General features: G+C 37.6%; 1 protein-coding gene across 2 annotated transcripts in view; it reads left to right on the top strand.

Moving 5' to 3' along the window:
- Positions 1 to 23,057, top strand: part of LOC134693519 (urease subunit alpha-like) — an 84,962-nt gene that overhangs the window by 13,392 nt on the left and 48,513 nt on the right. The gene's annotated exons all lie outside the window — the stretch shown is intronic.

Below are 23,057 nucleotides of genomic sequence, written 5' to 3'. Positions count from 1 at the left end.
GATAAAATTGAGGTACATTCGCCGAAAAAAAACGTTTAAAGATTTATTTACTACCTGGAATATGACCCCGCTTATTGGCATGGACGTGCATACCACCCTTAGGGTCTCTCTGATGTCACGGATGTAAGTTAAAGGCGATTGGGCGTTTTAAGGGGCAAAACAATGTAATCATGAACTGTATGTACCTTTGTAAATATTAATCCAACAGGTAATGCGGATGATGAGAACGGGGGATACTTTCACTCGGGAAACTAGATTTTCACCGCGGCCACGGACTTTGTTGAAACTCTTGAGGAGATGGATAAAAAGATCGTAGGAGGCCGATTGGACATATGACAAAACTAGGGAAATGGTGAATACTTCCTCGGTCCAGCGGGGTGTATCCCTTCTCGAAAGTACCTTTCTGTTTCGGAAATTCGCGGTGTTTGAATGGGAGGGAAAGGTTCCAATACAAATTGTTTTTATGCTCCTTATGACTTACGACAACAGGGGCCATCTTGATAGCGGTGTTTGTTGGTATTGTACTGGCGAACAAGATCGTCCAGGACATCGATATAGGTGCGTGTGGAGTTGGCTGAAAAGTTTCGAACGTTTGACAATACTCGAATTGTCTTCGTTCCCGCTGGAGTAGATATCGATACCTTGCTTTTACGTGTTTGTTGTAAAATTTTTGCCTTTGTCTGTCGATAGCTTCTTGGGCACACCGCTTGGAATGCATTCCGCAATGTCACCCTTCTTTCTCTTGAGTGGTATAATCCAGCCATATTTGGAAAATACATCGATAATGCTCAGGATAAATTCATTTCCCTTGTCCCTGGAAAAGTCACTCATATCAAAAAGGTCGCCCGCCCAGGTCTCATCCACACCACCCACCGCTACACAGCGTTTATGAAACTAGCGTCGAACTTGTTTGTGAACCCCTCAGCTAGCTCATCGGTCCAGCGAACATTTTTTTTAACACCCAGAACGAATCCAACTTTGGTACTGATGATGGGTCCGACGATGCTGCAGTCCAAGTGTTAAGCGAGGCTACATTGTAGCATAGCTTCGTGAACGATGGAGTTGTGTGCGGATGAATCATTGTACTGGGCATAACAAAGATCGTGGTGATATGCTGCCTCGTCAACTTGATTAATGGGTTTTGACCAAGCCTTCAGGGTGTCGTCGGGAAGTTGTCGCTTTCTAAGTTAAGTCCCTGGCCTGGTGAAGTTGTGTCCGGGTAGATGCATTTTCATGGGTAATCGGTTGATTAGATTGTTCAAGAACCATGTACCGGTTGTAGAAACAAACTTAGACATCTTGGCATCGCACACCTTGTAGTTGCCAACCTTTCACCGTCGCCCGTTGCTGGTCATTACCTCGCTGGTGTTACCTGTGTCCATCTTCCTACGACTTTCACACAGAAAATCATCGCAATTTTATGTTAACAAATGAACATTAAGGACATTTCATAGAGTGCTAACGCTCACACGAGGAGTAATCACTACCTCCTACTTCAATGATCGATAAGACGGTCGATCATTGGGACTGTGGTAAGACGACGCAGCTAAACAACCTATTCCTGTGCGATGGATGGCTCCGATTACAACCAATTGTTCGTCTTCGGATAATCCATTCACCAACCTATCTACCAGCTGTTGGAGCAAGCGCTGGAATAAAGCTTCCCCAAAGAAGATATCCGAGACCTCCTACAGTGCAGGGCAAGTCACCCTTCTCGTTGATCGATGTGGTCAACACCTTACTACCACCACGACACCCGAGTATCGACACTTTTTTCTTCGAGCAAGGAAGTGATGTACTAGACCCCCGAGTACTTGATCACAGCCGCAAGAACTTCATGGTGAACCTCATGGTGTTCTACGATGTTGAGAAAACAGAACACGTGTGAAGACAATGACGACTGTTTCTACCTGTACCAGAACTACTTCACACTGCCCATCCAGTCGATCCCGGATAATGCCTACTTCTCCTGCATCTCCCAGCAGAACGCTGAGAAAATCGACCACATCCGACGCAATCACTGCAACGATCTCACCAAGAAACAGTTTGACGTTCTGTGTAAGCATTTCTGGTCCAAGGCAAATGGAAAATATCGATGCAAACTAAATGAGTGCTATGCGGTATAAGATAAAGAATGGATCAGCTCGAATATTTCTTTAGGTATAAAGAATATCTGGACACAGTTCGAATGGCCCTGCAAATACAATTTTGAGTGGATTCCAGTCGATATGAGGAGCATATTTTGAAAATGCGGTTGCGTGATTCTTCACCCGATCTAAAGCGGTGGAGGTGATTTCAACGCAAGGACTCCCACCATTATGGTAAGGTGGAGCAATTTTCTTAATACCAATGCCCTGCCAAGACGATTTGAGGCCATTAGTTCACATACCCATGACACGTGAATCTATCGAAGAAAAGGGATCCGTATCAGCTGTGTAATACCTTCATGTGCAACTCATAAATTAAGGCCTTCACACAAACGCTTAGGGTCGTGCAACAGCATTCGATCTACTAGTATTAGATAAATGACGTAAGTTGCAAGACACCAAACGGAAGATTCAATCCAGTTATATACAGCATCGTCTCGACAAGTCTGAACTTAGCTGGGACCTTTAAAAGGTGATCACGCCTATGGTTGAGGCTCAGCGAGAGGCAGCTTCACAGATCATCGAAAATATGGCAGACCTACCTGCAACAGTGCCAGCCAGCCATCCCTTCACCACCGCCATAGTTTGCCGACCCACTACTCATTACACGACATACAGACACCGTCCTCTGAGCTCGAGCACAGCAGCATTTGCAGCTCAGTATGCCGACGTTGGTATCTTCATTGGAAGCTCACTAGTTAATTTTGACGGCGATAATGTTTTTATGGACAGAGTGAAGTAAAAAGGAACCCTTGGCTTCTGGGAAGTCATGGTAAAAAAGAAACCATAATCGTTCGAGCCCGGTACTATGTATAAAGGAAATTCCATCCTTGCATGAACCCCGAAGGCGAATAAGAAGTACATGTGGAAGGGAATCGTGTCCCACATCTACCAGAAGTATTAGTTTGGCATTGAGCTGCAAACCATGCTTTTTTCCACTTCAATCAACTTCTCGATCGCTTGGAACTGTGTGCTGCAGCTTACCGAGCAGGAAATAATGGTGTGCGCAACGAAATTGTATCGATTTTCCATGCTATGAAAAAAGGTAGACATATCATGAAGAATATATGGCGCTTCATCATAGCATCCTATAAGTAAAGGTTGCAAATCAAGAAAGGTTACGCCTGAAAGTACGCATACGGTGGTAGATGTCTGTTTGAAACAATCGCCAGTTTGGCTGCACACATGTTTACTTCATCTGCCACCAAAACCACAGGAAGTAAGGCCGTGAGTGCAAACACCAATGCAGCATTTAAAGGTGTTGCAAAAGGGGCCCCAAAGCCGTCGACTACGTGGTTGATAAAGTTACCCGCCCCCGAAACCGCAGAATGTCCACTCAACAGTCCAGTGTTCAACGCAGCAAACCGCAGCAAACCAAGTTGAACAACCTGATCTCCGGTTCTGGCATTGGTACCATCCACGACTTCGTGCAGCGCTTTAAATAAATACATAATGTCCAACATCCTTATAACCACCGAAGGGTTGGTCTTCGACGAAAGTCTCCAAGAATATCAGGTTCACGAATACGAACCTCAAGCTGGTGCCAACCTGAATAATCCAGTTAAGATCCGAATCAACATCGAAACCCAAGACTTGTTCCTCCATCCCGCTGAAAATGATCTCTTGGTAGAGGGGTGACTGTACAATAACGACGGTAGTGCATCTGCTTATGCAGATCTAGTGCCTCTGATTCTTAATGGGATCATGTATCTCTTTAAGACCATCAGATACAATAAATGCAAGCTCTCAAGCTAGCTGATCGAACATCCCAGTCGTTGCCATCATCATGCTGGGAATGTTGATTTATCCCAACAATTTCTCCAAATTCCAAGGATTCAACTAGCTGTGGTACAAAGAACCATCTACCGAAGCCGAGGCCGAAAACATAGGGTTTGCGGCAGGACATAGGTATATTATCAACTAGCCCGCAAACAAAGGATCGTTTTCATTCACCATACATCCGAGACACATTTTCGGCTTTGCAGACGATTACAACAAGATTGTGCATGGATCAAGCACGAATTGTCACTCGTACGTGACTCGGACGACAATGCTATCCTGCTACTGCCGTCAACGACGTGGCGAAAATCAACCTGTGGACGTGGCGAAAATCAACCTGAGTCAGATCTCTTGGTTTGTTCTCATGTCCTTCCTTCCTTCCGATGAAAACAAAACTGCGGTTGTACAAGACCATCCAGAGAAAGAGTAAGATCGATTGTGGTTTCCGAATACGACAGTGTGATTCTACAAGTGTTACCCCAAACTTACAGTTCCACTGGTGTTTGTCTGCCAAGAGCGGTCGGGAAAAACCGAGATACATCATCGTAGTACGATCAGACTCAAAATGCAATCGTGTTCGACCACTGCCAGTTGCGAACTATCTACGTCACTCTCATCGCAGAACGCTACCCGGCGCTAGACTTCAATGCGAGTTTCACCCTAAGAGCAACGAGGACTCTCGCCAGACTCTATCAACGTTGTCAATAGCATCAACACATCTTGGGATTCAAAGGGCAGATTTACACGTTCGGGTTTGATCACAAACGGCTATACAAGACGGGGAGCTCATTGTAAATATCATCAGAATCAACAGCATTCTTGGGAATAGTGATATTAGTGCGGCGGCTACACATATATTTGAGACGATTTGTACACACCCTGCTACAAGCATGACATTTGGCATAGACCTTCCTCAACTATTACTCTTTCATTTCAGAAACAGAGACATCTGCAAAAAATGTCTCACTTCCGGTAAAATCAAAAATTAGGGTTATCATACTTAAATCCGCCCTTTATCGAAGGCTAATATGTGAAAAGGTATTATTATCATGCTACTAACATAATATTAGGTACCAATCTTTGTTATCTACTACCTTTGGCTATATGATAGAGATGAATTATCTTCAAAAACCCTACTTCTGGTATAGTCCAACATGGCGCACATACTACTAGAATAAGCTTATTTTTAGGGAGGGTAAATAAAATGTGTTTTAATGTATTGCTACTATCATTACATTGTGCAGCAAACCTTTCTTTTGTGTCTCTCGTGGATACAATGTATAAGACATATCTCTTTAAAAACATTACTTCCGGTAATATCCAAAATTGCGGACATAGAAATATCTATTTTCTATTTCAACATTCTACTTTTTTCAAAATAAAAAGAAAACGCTCTTGTTGTGGGTTTTGTTGCTTGTCATTAAACTTTGTTTTCTAGTTTTCCACTAAATTATTCTGATCTAAATTTTTAAATAAAACTTCCGGTAAAAAAACACATATGGCGTTGATTTAAGAAATGAGTCCCCAAACCACATCTTTGATTTAAAGTTTTAGATAGATTGATTGAAACTTAAATTACTATAACACTAAAAAAAATCAAGTTACTACTTTTTGGCTAAAAAAACCATATTCATTCATTGTCACCACCAAATGAAAACAAAGCAGTGCAGGGGAGACCCGATTTTTCACATTAACAACGACCACGATATCCTCTGTATTTGTATCAGTATATAAAATTGAGAATTGAAATGGAGAATGTGTCAAAGAGACAACAAACCGACCGAAAAAACAACAGCAGAAAGTCACCAACAAGTCTCCAATGGAGGCGTCCTTCAGCTGGCCCCTAAACTAGTACTAGTTCAGTGATCATTAACGCCATACTCATTTCCAAATTGTACACAAGAAACTAAAATTGAAATAATACAAGCCTAACAAAGGCCAGAGACTCCTGCCTTGGGACTAGCGCAAAAATGCGGCTGGGTTAAATATGTTTGTGAGATCCCAACCCTCCACCTATACCTCGAGCTAATGTAGAAAAGTGAACGCATAACAATACGCACATTTAAAATCAGTTCAAGAGAAATTCGAGTCTGATATCAGAAGATGTAACCAAAGAAAATGAACAAAATGACAATAATACATAAATAACAACAGACTACTAGCAGTTAACTGACATGCCAGCTCCAGACTTCAATTAAACTGACTGAAAAATTATGATTTCATAGTATGAACATCAGGCACAATCCTTCCCGTTAGGGTTTTAGTATCATACCATCATAAAATAAATTAGAAGAACATAACCCGTGTCATGCCAACAACTGTTTTTTGATAAATGTGTTTAGTTCCGACGCAAAGACCCTATAAGTGAATCAATATTAACGCCAAAATATGCAATCTTTAATGACCTGACAACAGTATCGTAACTATATCCCTTCTTAATAAGTCTATTCAAGGGTTTTGTTTGTTTTGAGGTGAATACTGACACCTTTGTGCTTTATAAAGAATATTTCCATAAAAAATGAATACATTGTCGATACCAATTCTGGATTTAATATAACGGTTTGAGAGAGCGCGCAGATATATTGACGAGCATTAAGAGCAGATTTGATGAACCACTTTGTACATAAACATCAACTTCTAACTTGTTCGTCTTGCAATTGTAAAGAGGTCTTGTAGTTCCAGTTTGGCAATCATATTGGAGACACAACCGTCCTCTCTTGACTTGTAATAGATGGTGATGAATCTTGCCGCTTGCCGTTGTATCCTTTCTAGCTTATTTGTGTTTGTTACCGTGTATGGGTCCCATACTATGGCTCCATATTCCATCGTTGAACTGACGAGCGAAATGTTTAATTTGTGGGTGGTCCATTTGAGGTCTTCCGAAATATTTAGGACTAGGAACGGGTCATGCTTGACTTGTTGAAGTATGTGTCCACTTAAACTGTAGATTGTATTGCTTTTGTTTCTGATGCTTAGGATGTAGAATCTTTTGCATTGAACCGCAATCCCCAGTACATCCACAATGTACAAGCTTCTGCCAAAATGATGAGGCATTAGAAAGAGTTATTACTAAGTGATCATATTTGTCCCTTCGCCATCCATTAGCGCCTGAACTGGGTAGCATAATAGCCAATTCCAAGCTCGTCCCCTCTAAACACCTGCCTTAGTATATTGCACGTTTTACATGCTGGAAAAATCTAGACCAAGTTGAGGGAATACCCTCAATTAGTCTTCCCTATTGCGTAAATAGTTAGTTTCTTGAATCGTTAACCATGTTTGTGTGATCTTACAGTTAAACCTCGATGATTTATACTAATCAATCATCATTCTTTACCTTAAATTCACATCTTCAAATTGCCATCAATGTAGCCCACATTTTTTTCCTTTTCAAGCAATTAGAAAACTATATCACAACCGGTAAATACATGGATCACAATAAGTGTTTGTAATCACTCATTGCCAGGTACATTTGAAAGGTAATTGATATACTAGTATATTTATAAAAAAACTTTTTGCCCTCCAAACCACAACCCATAGTCCGTCTACCCTTGTCACAGAATAGCGAAACAGTAATGACAGCATCATCAGTAACGACTATTCGAATCATGACTCGTGCAAGTTCGTGTTTCATCACATTAGACACATGCAACATGATTCAATCGCAGCCTCTTAATGTGAGCATGGTTATTAACTTGAAATACATCACGAGGTAGATAAGATATAATATCAGGAGCATTTTTATAAGAAGCAAGAGCTACATTTAGGGAAAGGGGAATACACAGACGAACCCAGAGTCCAAACAAAATCCTCAAAATTGGCAAAGTGTTCTGAAAGATGACGACAATAAGTAAGAACTTTTAAGTTTTCATTCGCAACAGATTGCTCAAACTATTTTGAGGAAAAGGTAGTTGTAGCAACACTTACTCATGATGTTTTGTGTTATCCACCACATGATGATGTTTCAAGCTTAGCACCATGTTCACACGAAGAGGCTGACACTTGAATCAAGATGCATGTGACTGATGCAGTGAAACACAGACTTCAACTGAGTCATGGCTCGAAAGGTCGATACTGATGTTGCTGTCATTGATGTCTGGCTATTCAGTGAAATAGGGGCAGACGAACTTTGGCTTGAATTTGGAAGTGAGAAAGCCAAAAATTTAGTGACCAAATAAAAAAACATTTTCTTTACATTGGGAAAAAAGTTAAATATTAAAATGAAATACAATATTTCTATGTCCATATTGGATATATCCGGAAGTATGGTTTTAAAGAAATATGTCTTATACATTGTATCCATGACAAGCAGCAAAGAAAGGTTCCTGCTCAATATATTGAAAGTAGCAATAGTTTAAAATACATTTCAATTACCCTCCCTAAAAGTAAGCTTATTTTAGTACAATGTCCACCATGTCGGCTTTTACGGGAAGTAGGGTTTTTGAAGACGTCTAATCGATAGCATATATCTAAAGGAGTACATAACAAAGGTTTGTACCAAATTTCATGATAGTAGCATGTTCATAACGTCTATTCACATACTAGCCTTCGGTATTGGTCTAATTAAAGAATGATGTCCGCCATTTTGAATTTTACCGGAAATGAGACATTTTTTTCAAATGCCTCACTATCTGAAATAAAAGAGAAATAGTTTAGGAAGGTCTGTGCCAAACTTCATGTTTGTAGCAGGATGTGCCCAATTTTTCACAAAGCCGCCATACTATATCAACCATATAAGTTATGTAAATGGTATTACAGCAGTCTTCCATCTACAGCTTTTTTCCCCGCAGACGGTCCTGGTATAAGAAACATTCGAAAACCCAAAAAACTAGTATACTTACCAGTGATCTTGCAAACCAGCAATCGCATGCAAACATATCTCAACGACTAAGACGGTAGGCAAATCGATCGAGAGGTATGAATAAATGACTTATCACGAATCAGAATTAAGAAACCGAATGGGTCCATCAATGCCCATGCTACGTCAATCTTCAAAGACCCAAATGTTGCTAAACACCTATCCGACCTCCATGATAAATATGTTGTTGTCCCCGCAGACAAAGCCCCAAATAATATCGTTTTTGTTTGTAAAAGTCATTACATTAAATGCTTGATAAACGAATTAGGTATAGACAATTCACTTGGAAACTCAACTTATACCCTCACGACACTTTCCAAAGAGGAAATCCTGGATAATCATAGGTCTGTTCTTTGTTCCTTTAGTATTTCAACCAAAGATGAAGAACTAGATCTTCCATCACTGTATTGGATACCTAAACTACATAAGTGTCCTTACAAACAACGGTATATTGCTGGGTCTTCCATGTGCTCCACGAAACCCCTTTCTAAATTATTAACATCTATTTTATCAGCAGTCAAATACGGGCTTCAAAGTTATTGTGAAACTGCCTATTCTAGAGGTGGCGTGAATCAGATGTCGATACTTTAAAATTCCAAAGATCTTTTAGAGTACATACAATCTAACCCTCTTTCATCTTGTAACAGTATTAAAACATTTGACCTTTCTACTCTTTACACAAGTATTCCACATGCCAAACTAAAAGACAAATGAAAAGAGTTGGTATTACTTTGCTTCATAAAAAAAGAATGGCCAACGTAGATACAAGTATCTTGTCTTAGGGAGGGATAAATCCTACTTTGTAAAGAATCACTCTGATTCAAACAAAAAATTCTCCGAAACCGATATTATCAAGATGCTTGATTTTTTGATTGACAACATATTTGTTACGTTCGGAGGACGTGTTTTTCAACAGACTGTCGGCATCCCAATGGGAACAAACTGTGCCCCTCTACTTGCTGATTTGTTTCTTTATTATTATGAGGCTGACTTCATGCAGGAACTTCTTAGGAAGAAAGATAAGAAGTTAGCAATATCCTTTAACTCTACTTTTCTCTATATAGATGACGTTCTTTCACTAAACAATTCAAAATTTGGTGACTATGTGGAACGCATCTATCCTATCGAATTGGAGATAAAGGATACTACAGATACAGTTGAGTCGGCTTCATATCTTGACTTACATCTGGAAATTGTCAATGAGGGTCGGTTGAAGACAAAACTTTACGACAAAAGAGATGATTTCAGCTTTCCAATTGTGAAGTTTCCATTTCTAAGTAGCAACATTCCAGCAGCACTTGCATACGGGGTATATATCTCCCAATTGATACGATATTCCCGTCCTTGCATTTCCTATCATGATTTTCTTGATAGAGGGTTACTGCTCACAAGGAAGCTATTGAACCAAGAGTTCCAAATGGTGAAGTTGAAATCATCCCTTCGAAAATTTTACGGACGCCATCACGAGTTGGTTGACCGTTATGGAATAACCGTTTCACAAATGATATCGGATATGTTCCTGACGTCATAACTACAATCCCCTTCCCTTTCATGAATTTGACCTACCGAATTAGACTATTTACCGGATTTGTTATCACATAAGCAACACGACGGGTGCCGCATGTGGAGCAGGATCTGCTTACCCTTCCGGAGCACCTGAGATCACCCCTAGTTTTTGGTGGGGTTCGTGTTGTTTATTCTTTAGTTTTCTATGTTGTGTCATGTGTACTATTGTTTTTCTGTTTGTCTTTTTCATTTTTACTAAAAATGTTTAGCCATGGCGTTGTCAGTTTGTTCTAGATTTATGAGTTTGACTGTCCCTTTGGTATCTTTCGTCCCTCTTTTCTTCTACAACGGACTGTCAAGTCTGCATTTGTCCCATGCAAAGCTGGCTCACCTCTCTAAAGGTTCAAAGGATTACCAAGCCTCTCCCCAAAAGGTACTGGTGGAATGAATCGGAAGCTGAGTATCACCCAAATGAAGGTAAACGCAACAAGTAGGTGGATATATACCCATGCTGGCAGGGCTGGGAATAAGGGCACTCCCCATGATAGCAAAAGACCATTCTACCAGCCTTGGGTGTTGGAGCCTTGAGCGGTTTGGGTGGTGAAGCCGTCAAGAAGGCCTTAAGGTCTGGATTGTACCTGTAGCGTGGTGGATGCGTTTGCGCAGTGAAACCAAGTGTCAACGGTCTCTACCTCAAATCCGCAAACGCCCGGATTACCTATGGGACTGGACTTTACTTGAAGCGTGGTCAGCAATTCCACGACGGAGCTGGTCTGATCTTATATTTGGATGCTAACAGCCTCTTTAAAAACATTCCCCTCCTCGGTATGCTCCTATAAAATAGATGAACGATTTAGATTCTGGGTACCGGCGACTATAGTCGAATGTGTGTAGAATCAACTCGATACAAAAATGGAAGGTATCAAACTACATTTAACGCTTATGTACGTCTGGACAAAGCTGTATCTGTAACACTGTGTGCTTGTTCTGTGGGTAGTTTGGTGATAACCAGCAGTAACCTGGGTTCAGCTTTGACCGGCACAGGTGTTAAAGCCACCCTTCCTCTGGGATTTCTATCTTGCTTGAATGCTATCACCGTAATGGATCTCACATTATTTTCTAGGCATGTAACCAAAAAGAAAAAGAAACACCACGATACTTTGCGATTGGCCCAGTCCAAAAAGTCCTTGGTTGAACAATGTGTCAGATCGGCTTTAGCTGATGATGACCAGATCGATGATGAAGAGTTTGACTCAAAAACTACTACGACCTTAAAGATCAGATGCAGCAACCCATGTCAAGTTTCAGCGAGGATCTGTCAAAATGCTTCTTTTAGGTTTTTCCTACCCAATTCAATGGTTTGAACCCCATTTTCAGGCCTAAACAACATATTTTCACACTTCCAATCATACCATTTTTATTAAAAATATAAAAGTCGTGGTAGTCATACCCTGTGCGCCTGTTGTTAGCTCACCTGAGTGAGCTTTTCTCACCATTTCGCGTCCGTCGTCCGTCGTCCGTCGTCGTCGTTAACATTTAACATTTTGAACTTCTTCTGGAGAACCACTAAATGGAATAAAACAAAACATGGCATGAATGTTCCTTGTGAGGTTTTGACCAAGTGTTGTCACTTTGTAGCCGATTCATCATTCAAGATGGCCGCCAGCGGGGGAATTAGTTTAACATAGGACCCTATGGGAAATGCATACAAATGACTTCTTTTAGAGAACGACTGAATGGAATAAAATCAAACATGGCATGAATGTTCCTTATGAGGTGCTGACCAAGTGTTGTTACTTTGTAACTGATCCATCATCCAAGATGGCCGTCAGCGAGGGACTTAGTTTAACATAAGACCCTATGTGAAATGCATACACATTACTTCTTTTAGAGAACCACTGAATGGAATGAAACCTAACATGGCATGAATGTTCCTTATGAGGTGATGACCAAGACAATTAGTGTTGTTACTTTGTAGCCGATCCATTATCCAAAATGGCCACCAGTGGGGGACTTGGTTTAACATAGGACCCTACGGGAAATGCATACAAATGACTTCTTTTAGTGAATCACTGAATGGACTGAAACAAACAAGGCACTCCTTATGAGGTGCTGACCAAGTGTTGTTACTTTGTAGCCGATCCAATATATAAGATGGCCGCCAGCGGGGGACTTAGTTTAACGTAGGACCCTATGGGAAATGCATACAAATGACTTATTTTAAAGAAAATGACTTCTTTTAGAGAACTACTGAATGGAATGAAACCAAACAAGGCATGAATGTTCTTTATGAGGTGCTGACCAAGTGTTGTTACTCTGTAGCCGATCCATCATCCAAGATGGCCACCAGTGGGGGACTTGGTTAAACATAGGACCCTATGAGAAATGCATACAACTGAATTATTTTAGAGAACCACTGAATGGACTGAAACCAAACATGGCACAAATTTTCCTTATGAGATGCTGACCAAGTGTTATTACTTTGTAGCCGATCCATCATCCAAGATGGCCGCCAGTAGGGAAATTAGTTTAACTGATGGTTTAACATAGGACCCTATGTGAAATGCATACACAAGTCTTCTTCTAGAGAACCACCGAATTGAATGAATCAAATATAGCCTGAATGTTCCTTTCCTTATGAGGTTGTGTTGTTAGTTTTAGCCAAATTTTATATTTGTGTATATGATTTCAAAAACCCAAGTAGAATCAGGTGAGCGATACAAGCTCTTGAGAGCCTCTAGTTTTTCATCTCATAGCTCACGATTTGCACAGCTCCATCGGTGTCTCTCTTTGTCCAGACGGTGTTCAGCTGCTTGTAAAGTCTTTCACATCCCTAGGTGCGGATATTTTTCTCTTTCCAGCACAAGGTTATAACTTTTGCGAACCAACACTTCATGTCAATATTTTATATGTCTTTGACAGTCCAGGGTGATTCCTGACCTACTTCTCGCCATTTGAGGGTTTCCTCATCAGTATTTTCCAAAATTTCTACCCTTTGCGCCATTAACTCTCAGACATATTTGTAATCTTACAATCCATTGTGTTTATCCTATCTGTGGATTTGTTTTGGTGTATTTTCTTTTTTCCACAAAATTACATTTTCCCACAACCCCAACACCCACTTTTCCCCTTCAAGCCCAACCAACAACGTTTTGCCCTCTTAACCTCGTCAACGAGCGTGCAAGATTTTCGGATTTTTAGGTGCAGTCCAAGCAGAAATTCCCCTCAAAATATTCAAGCGTATTTCGATTTTTAGTACCTTGTTACTGCGCAGAATAAATTGACTATATACCATTTGTTCCTCTTTTTATAAGCTTCCGAATGAGGTAAAAGGTAGGTCTGTAATTAAGGGCTGAAGGGTCCCAGCAGTACATTCCATTATTAAAAATATCCATTTCATTATTCAAAATAGACTGTTTCTTATTTTTCACGCGTACTTTGGCATTTACGTCCCCAATAACCCCTCTAATGGTCATTGCAGAACATATCGTTTATACTCAGTCTATTTCTCTATAAATAAGCTTTTATTTGATGTATCAATTTTGCCTTTATTAGGGACTGTACGGTTGCAGAAGTCCATCCTATTATTCAACATAAGCTATTTCTTATTGTTCAAGCGTATTTCGATATTTAGGTCGTTCGTTACTTGTCTTATATGCGTTGCAGAACTTGTTGACTATATGCATTTTGTTCCTCTCGTAATAAGCTTTAGAATGAGGTATAATGTTTATCTATAATTAGAGGCTTAAGGGTCGCAGCTGTCCATTCCATTATTCAAAATATCCATTTCATTATTCAAAATTGGCTATTTCTTAACTTTCACGCGTATTTCAACGGTTAAGTCCTCTAATATGCGTTGCGGAACATGTTGACTATATACATTTTGTTCTTCTTTTTATAAGCTTTCGAATGAGGTATAAAGTTTATCTATAATTAGGGGCTAAAAGGTCGCAGCAGTCCATTCCATTATTCAAAATATCCATTTCATTATTCAAAATTTACTATTTCTTAATTTTCATGCGTATTTCGACATTTAAGTCCTGTAATATGCGTTGCGGAATATGTTGACTATATACATTTTGTTCCTGTCGTTATAAGCTGTCGAATTGGGTATAAGGTTTATCTATAATTAGGGGCTAAAAGGTCGCAGCAGTGCATTCCATTATTCAAAATATCCATTTCATTATTCAAAATTGGCTATTTCTTAACTTTCACGCGTATTTCGACATTTAAGTCCTGTAATATGCGTTGCGGAACATGTTGACTATAAACATTTTGTTCCTCTCGTTATAAGCTTTCGAATTGGGTATAAGGTTTATCTATAATTAGGGGCTAAAAGGTCGCAGCAGTGCATTCCATTATTCAAAATATCCATTTCATTATTCAAAATTGGCTAATTCTTAACTTTCACGCGTATTTCGACATTTAAGTCCTGTAATATGCGTTGCGGAATATGTTGACTATATACATTTTGTTCCTCTCGTTATAAGCTTTTGAATTAGGTATAAATTTTATCTATAATTAGGGGCTTAAGGGTCGCAGCAGTCCATTCCATTATTCAAAATATCCATTTCATTATTCAAAATTGGCTATTTCTTAACTTTCACGCGTATTTCGACATTTAAGTCCTGTAATATGCGTTGCAGAACATGTTGACTATATTCATTATGTTCCTCTCGTTATAAGCTTTCGAATTGGGTATAAGGTTTATCTATAATTAGGGGCTAAAAGGTCGCAGCAGTGCATTCCATTATTCAAAATATCCATTTCATTATTCAAAATTGGCTATTTCTTAACTTTCACGCGTATTTCGACATTTAAGTCCTGTAATATGCGTTGCGGAATATGTTGACTATATACATTTTGTTCCTCTCGTTATAAGCTTTTGAATTAGGTATAAATTTTATCTATAATTAGGGGCTTAAGGGTCGCAGCAGTCCATTCCATTATTCAAAATATCCATTTCATTATTCAAAATTGGCTATTTCTTAACTTTCACGCGTATTTCGACATTTAAGTCCTGTAATATGCGTTGCAGAACATGTTGACTATATTCATTATGTTCCTCTCGTTATAAGCTTTCGAATTGGGTATAAGGTTTATCTATAATTAGGGGCTAAAAGGTCGCGGCAGTCCAGTCCATTATTCAAAATATCCATTTCATTATTCAAAATTGGCTATTTCTTAACTTTCACGCGTATTTCGACATTTAAGTCCTGTAATATGCGTTGCGGAATATGTTGACTATATACATTTTGTTCCTCTCGTTATAAGCTTTCGAATAAGGTATAAATTTTATCTATAATGCGGGGCTTAAGGGTCGCACCATCCATTCCATTATTCAAAATATCCATTTCATTATTCAAAATTGGCTATTTCTTAACTTTCACGCGTATTTCGACATTTAAGTCCTCTAATATGCGTTGCGGAACATGTTGACTATATTCATTTTGTTCCTCTCATTATAAGCTTTCGAATGAGGTATAAGTTTAATCTATAATTTGGGGTTGAAGGGTCGCAGCAGTCCATTCCATTATTCAAAATATCCATTTCATTATTCAAAATTGGCTATTTCTTAACTTTCACGCGTATTTCGACATTTAAGTCCTCTAATATGCGTTGCGGAATATGTTGACTATAAACATTTTGTTCCTCTCGTTATAAGCTTTCGAATGAGGTATAAGTTTAATCTATAATTTGGGGTTGAAGGGTCGCAGCAGTCCATTCCATTATTCAAAATATCCATTTCATTATTCAAAATTGGCTATTTCTTAACTTTCACGCGTATTTCGACATTTAAGTCCTGTAATATGCGTTGCGGAACATGTTGACTATATACATTTTGTTCCTCTCGTTATAAGCTTTCGAATGAGGTATAAGTTTAATCTATAATTTGGGGTTGAAGGGTCGCAGCAGTCCATTCCATTATTCAAAATATCCATTTCATTATTCAAAATTGGCTATTTCTTAACTTTCACGCGTATTTCGACATTTAAGTCCTCTAATATGCGTTGCGGAATATGTTGACTATATACATTTTGTTCCTCTCGTTATAAGCTTTTGAATTAGGTATAAATTTTATCTATAATTAGGGGCTTAAGGGTCGCAGCAGTCCATTCCATTATTCAAAATATCCATTTCATTATTCAAAATTGGCGATTATCTTATTTTCACGCGTATTTCGACATTTAAGTCCTCTAATATGCGTGGCGGAATATGTTGACTATATACATTTTGTTCCTCTCGTTATAAGCTTTTGAATTAGGTATAAATCTTATCTATAATTAGGGGCTTAAGGGTCGCAGCAGTCCATTCCATTATTCAAAATATCCATTTCATTATTCAAAATTGGCTATTTCTTAACTTTCATGCGTATTTCGACATTTAAGTCCTTTAATATGCGTTGCGGAACATGTTGACTATATACATTTTGTTCCTCTCGTTATAAGCTTTCGAACAAGGTATAAAGTTTATCTATAATTAGGGGCTAAAGGGTTGCAGCAGTCCATTCCATTATTCAAAATATCCATTTCATTATTCAAAATTGGCGATTTCCTTATTTTCACGCGTATTTCGACATTTAAGTCCTCTAATATGCGTGGCAGAACATGTTGACTATATTCATTTTGTTCCTCTCGTTATAAGCTTTTGAATTAGGTATAAATTTTATCTATAATTAGGGGCTTAAGCGTCGCAGCAGTCCATTCCATTATTCAAAATATCCATTTCATTATCCAAAATTGGCTATTTCTTAACTTTCACGCGTATATGGACATTTAAGTCCTGTATTATGCGTTGCTGAACATGTTGACTATATACATTTTGTTCCTCTCGTTATAAGCTTTCGAATGAGGTATAAGTTTTATCTATAATTTGGGGTTGAAGGGTCGCAGCAGTCCATTCCATTATTCAAAATCATTTCATTATTCAAAATTGGCTATTTCTTAACTTTCACGCGTATTTCGACATTTAAGTCCTCTAATATGCGTTGCGGAATATGTTGACTATATACATTTTGTTCCTCTCGTTATAAGCTTTTGAATTAGGTATAAATCTTATCTATAATTAGGGGCTTAAGGGTCGCAGCAGTCCATTCCATTATTCAAAATATCCATTTCATTATTCAAAATTGGCTATTTCTTAACTTTCACGCGTATTTCGACATTTAAGTCCTCTAATATGCGTTGCGGAACATGTTGACTATATACATTTTGTTCCTCTCGTTATAAGCTTTCGAATTAGGTATAAATTTTATCTATAATTAGGGGCTTAAGGGTCGCAGCAGTCCATTCCATTATTCAAAATATCCATTTCATTATCCAAAATTGGCTATTATCTTTCACGCGTATTTCGACATTTAAGTCCTGTATTATGCGTTGCTGAACATGTTGACTATATACATTTTGTTCCTCTCGTTATAAGCTTTCGAATTAGGTATAAAGTTTATCTATAATTAGGGGCTAAAGGGTTGCAGCAGTCCATTCCATTATTCAAAATATCCATTTCATTATTCAAAATTGGCTATTTCTTAACTTTCACGCGTATTTCGACATTTAAGTCCTGTAATATGCGTTGCGGAACATGTTGACTATATACACTATGTTCCTCTCGTTATAAGCTTTCGAATGAGGTATAAGGTTTATCTATAATTAGGGGCTAAAAGGTCGCGGCAGTCCATTCCATTATTCAAAATATCCATTTCATTATTCAAAATTGGCCAATTTTAACTTTCACGCGTATTTCGACATTTAAGTCCTCTAATATGCGTTGCGGAACATGTTGACTATATAAATTTTGTTCCTCTCGTTATAAGCTTTCGAATGAGGTATAAGTTTAATCTATAATTAGGGGCTTAAGCGTCGCAGCAGTCCATTCCATTATTCAAAATATCCATTTCATTATTCAAAATTGGCTATTTCTTAACTTTCACGCGTATTTCGACATTTAAGTCCTGTAATATGCGTTTCGGAACATGTTGACTATATACATTTTGTTCCTCTCGTTATAAGCTTTCGAATTAGGTATAAGTTTAATCTATAATTTGGGGTTGAAGGGTCGCAGCAGTCCATTCCATTATTTAAAATATCCATTTCATTATTCAAAATTGGCTATTTCTTAACTTTCACGCGTATTTCGACATTTAAGTCCTGTAATATACGTTGCGGAACATGTTGACTATATACATTTTGTTCCTCTCGTTATAAGCTTTCGAATGAGGTATAAGTTTAATCTATAATTTGGGGTTGAAGGGTCGCAGCAGTCCATTCCATTATTCAAAATATCCATTTCATTATTCAAAATTGGCTATTTCTTAACTTTCACGCGTATTTCGACATTTAAGTCCTCTAATATGCGTTGCGGAATATGTTGACTATATACATTTTGTTCCTCTCGTTATAAGCTTTTGAATTAGGTATAAATTTTATCTATAATTAGGGGCTTAAGGGTCGCAGCAGTCCATTCTATTATTCAAAATATCCATTTCATTATTCAAAATTGGCTATTTCTTAACTTTCACGCGTATTTCGACATTTAAGTCCTCTAATATGCGTTGCGGAACATGTTGACTATATAAATTTTGTTCCTCTCGTTATAAGCTTTCGAATGAGGTATAAGTTTAATCTATAATTTGGGGTTGAAGGGTCGCAGCAGTCCATTCCATTATTCAAAATATCCATTTCATTATTCAAAATTGGCTATTTCTTAACTTTCACGCGTATTTCGACATTTAAGTCCTCTAATATGCGTTGCGGAACATGTTGACTATATAAAGTTTGTTCCTCTCGTTATAAGCTTTTGAATTAGGTATAAATTTTATCTATAATTAGGGGCTTAAGGGTCGCAGCAGTCCATTCCATTATTCAAAATATCCATTTCATTATTCAAAATTGGCTATTTCTTAACTTTCACGCGTATTTCGACATTTAAGTCCTCTAATATGCGTTGCGGAACATGTTGACTATATACATTATGTTCCTCTCGTTATAAGCTTTCGAATGAGGTATAAGGTTTATCTATAATTAGGGGCTAAAAGGTCGCGGCAGTCCATTCCATTATTCAAAATATCCATTTCAATATTCAAAATTGGCCAATTTTGACTTTCACGCGTATTTCGACATTTAAGTCCTGTAATATGCGTTGCGGAACATGTTGACTATATACATTTTGTTCCTCTCGTTATAAGCTTTCGAATGAGGTATAAGTTTAATCTATAATTTGGGGTTGAAGGGTCGCAGCAGTTCATTCCATTATTCAAAATATCCATTTCATTATTCAAAATTGGCTATTTCTTAACGTTCACGCGTATTTCGACATTTAAGTCCTGTAATATGCGTTGCGGAATATGTTGACTATATACATTTTGTTCCTCTCATTATAAGCTTTCAAATGAGGTATAAGTTTAATCTATAATTTGGGGTTGAAGGGTCGCAGCAGTCCATTCCATTATTCAAAATATCCATTTCATTATTCAAAATTGGCTATTTCTTAACTTTCACGCGTATTTCGACATTTAAGTCCTCTAATATGCGTTGCGGAACATGTTGACTATATTCATTTTGTTCCTCTCATTATAAGCTTTCGAATGAGGTATAAGTTTAATCTATAATTTGGGGTTGAAGGGTCGCAGCAGTCCATTCCATTATTCAAAATATCCATTTCATTATTCAAAATTGGCTATTTCTTAACTTTCACGCGTATTTCGACATTTAAGTCCTTTAATATGCGTTGCGGAATATGTTGACTATAAACATTTTGTTCCTCTCGTTATAAGCTTTTGAATTAGGTATAAATTTTATCTATAATTAGGGGCTTAAGGGTCGCAGCAGTCCATTCCATTATTCAAAATATCCATTTCATTATTCAAAATTGGCGATTTCCTTATTTTCACGCGTATTTCGACATTTAAGTTCTCTAATATGCGTGGCGGAACATGTTGACTATATACATTTTGTTCCTCTTGTTATAAGCTTTCGAATTAGGTATAAAGTTTATCTATAATAAGGGGCTAAAGGGTCGCAGCAGTCCATTCCATTATTCAAAATATCCATTTCATTATTCAAAATTGGCTATTTCTTAACTTTCACGCGTATTTCGACATTTAAGTCCTCTAATATGCGTTGCGGAACATGTTGACTATATTCATTTTGTTCCTCTTGTTATAAGCTTTCGAATGAGGTATAAAGTTTATCTATAATTAGGGGCTAAAGGGTCGCAGCAGTCCATTTCATTATTCAAAATATCCATTTCAAAATTGGCTATTTCTTAACTTTCACGCGTATTTCGACATTTAAGTCCTGTAATATGCGTTGCGGAACATGTTGACTATATACATTTTGTTCCTCTCGTTATAAGCTTTCGAATGAGGTATAAGTTTAATCTATAATTTGGGGTTGAAGGGTCGCAGCAGTCCATTCCATTATTCAAAATATCCATTTCATTATTCAAAATTGGCTATTTCTTAACTTTCACGCGTATTTCGACATTTAAGTCCTCTAATATGCGTTGCGGAATATGTTGACTATATACATTTTGTTCCTCTCGTTATAAGCTTTTGAATTTGGTATACATTTTATCTATAATTAGGGGCTTAAGGGTCGCAGCAGTCCATTCCATTATTCAAAATATCCATTTCATTATTCAAAATTGGCGATTTCCTTATTTTCACGCGTATTTCGACATTTAAGTTCTCTAATATGCGTGGCGGAACATGTTGACTATATACATTTTGTTCCTCTTGTTATAAGCTTTCGAATTAGGTATAAAGTTTATCTATAATAAGGTGCTAAAGGGTCGCAGCAGTCCATTCCATTATTCAAAATATCCATTTCATTATTCAAAATTGGCTATTTCTTAACTTTCACGCGTATTTCGACATTTAAGTCCTCTAATATGCGTTGCGGAACATGTTGACTATATAAATTTTGTTCCTCTCGTTATAAGCTTTCGACTGAGGTATAAGGTTTATCTATAATTAGGGGTTAAAGGGTCGCAGCAGTCCATTCCATTATTCAAAATATCCATTTCATTATTCAAAATTGGCGATTTCCTTATTTTCACGCGTATTTCGACATTTAAGTCCTCTAATATGCGTGGTGGAAGATGTTGACTATATTCATTTTGTTCCTCTCGTTATAAGCTTTCGAATAAGGTATAGATTTTATCTATAATTAGGGGCTTAAGCGTCGCAGCAGTCCATTCCATTATTCAAAATATCCATTTCATTATTCAAAATTGGATATTTCTTAACTTTCACGCGTATTTCGACATTAAGTCCTGTAATATGCGTTGCGGAACATGTTGACTATATACATTTTGTTCCTCTCGTTATAAGCTTTTGAATGAGGTATAAATTTTAACTATAATTAGGGGCTTAAGCGTCGCAGCAGTCCATTCCATTATTCAAAATATCCATTTCATTATCCAAAATTGGCTATTTCTTAATTTTCACGCGTATTTCGACATTTAAGTCCTGTAATATGCGTTGCGGAACATGTTGACTATATACATTATATTCCTCTCGTTATAAGCTTTCGAATGAGGTATAAGGTTTATCTATAATTAGGGGCTAAAAGGTCGCGGCAGTCCATTCCATTATTCAAAATATCCATTTCATTATTCAAAATTGGCTATTTCTTAACTTCACGCATATTTCGACATTTAAGTCCTGTAATATGCGTTGCGGAACATGTTGACTATATACATTTTGTTCCTCTCGTTATAAGCTTTCGAATGAGGTATAAGTTTTATCTATAATTTGGGGTTGAAGGGTCGCAGCAGTCCATTCCATTATTCAAAATATCCATTTCATTATTCAAAATTGGCTATTTCTTAATTTTCACGCGTGTTTCGACATTTAAGTCCTCTAATATGCGTTGCGGAACATGTTGACTATATACATTTTGTTCCTCTTGTTATAAGCTTTCGAATGAGGTATAAGGTTTATCTATAATTAGGGTTAAAGGGTCGCAGTAGTCCGTTTCATTATTCAAAATATTCATTTCATTATTCAAAATTGGCTAACATGTTTAACCCCGCTGAATTATTTATGTATGTGTCTGTCCCAATTCAGGAGTCTGTAATTTAGTGGTTGTCATTTGTCTATGTGTTACATATTAGTTTTTCGTTCATTTTGTAAAATAGATAAGGCCGTTAGTTGTTTACATTGTCTTATTGGGGCCTTTTATAGCTGACTATGCGGTATGGGCTTTGCTCATTGTTGTAGGCTGTACGGTGAGCTATAGTTGTTGATGTCTGTGTCATTTTGGTCTTTTGTGGATGTTTGTCTCATTGACAATAATACCACATCTTTATATATTTATATATCTTTTTATATTTCCTCATTTTTATGCATACTGTTGCATTTAGGTCGTCCGTAAACCCTCTTATGGTCATTGCAAATCAAAATGTAGCTATATAGTGTCACGGTCAAATTTTTTTTTTTTCACTATTCACCGGTTCAATTTGAATAATGAAACATAAACCATTTCATTATTCATTATTCATTTTTCAATATTGAATAGTGAATAATGAATTATTTCATTATTCATTATTGAATAATGAATAATGAACTATGAATAATGGACGTACTTCAGCCCGGTATATTTGGCACAACCAATGCGCTCTTAATTTGTATTTGTTTGGTTTTTCACTATTTTGATATGAGCGTCATTGATGAGTCTTATGTAGACGAAACACGCGTCTGGCGTATTAAATTACAATCCTGGTACCTTTGATACTATATATAATGATTTGGTGTATTTCAAAACCTT

This window comes from Mytilus trossulus, chromosome 12 (assembly GCF_036588685.1).
Source record: "Mytilus trossulus isolate FHL-02 chromosome 12, PNRI_Mtr1.1.1.hap1, whole genome shotgun sequence".
Lineage (NCBI taxonomy): Eukaryota > Metazoa > Mollusca > Bivalvia > Mytilida > Mytilidae > Mytilus > Mytilus trossulus.
Note: the sequence above shows the minus strand (reverse complement) of the source record. Positions and strands in the feature narration are given on the sequence as shown.